Below are 291 nucleotides of genomic sequence, written 5' to 3'. Positions count from 1 at the left end.
TATTTTAAAAGAAAATATCATCTATTATTTATATATTTGATAGATTTTAAAATTGAGTTAGATAAAAATATAAGAGAAAGATAGGGGCTAAAATAGAATATAATTTCATACTATATATATCTAGAATATATATAGTCGGGGGAAAGATAGCGGGTATATAGTAATAATGGGTAATATAAAGTGATATAATAGATAGGAAAAGATATATAAAAATACTACATAGGGGAAATATATAGAAATATAGCGGAAAATAGAGATAAAAAGAATGCTAATATATAATTTTAAAATTAA

The sequence above is a fragment of the Penaeus monodon genome, chromosome 27 (genome assembly GCF_015228065.2).
Source record: "Penaeus monodon isolate SGIC_2016 chromosome 27, NSTDA_Pmon_1, whole genome shotgun sequence".
Lineage (NCBI taxonomy): Eukaryota > Metazoa > Arthropoda > Malacostraca > Decapoda > Penaeidae > Penaeus > Penaeus monodon.
Note: the sequence above shows the minus strand (reverse complement) of the source record.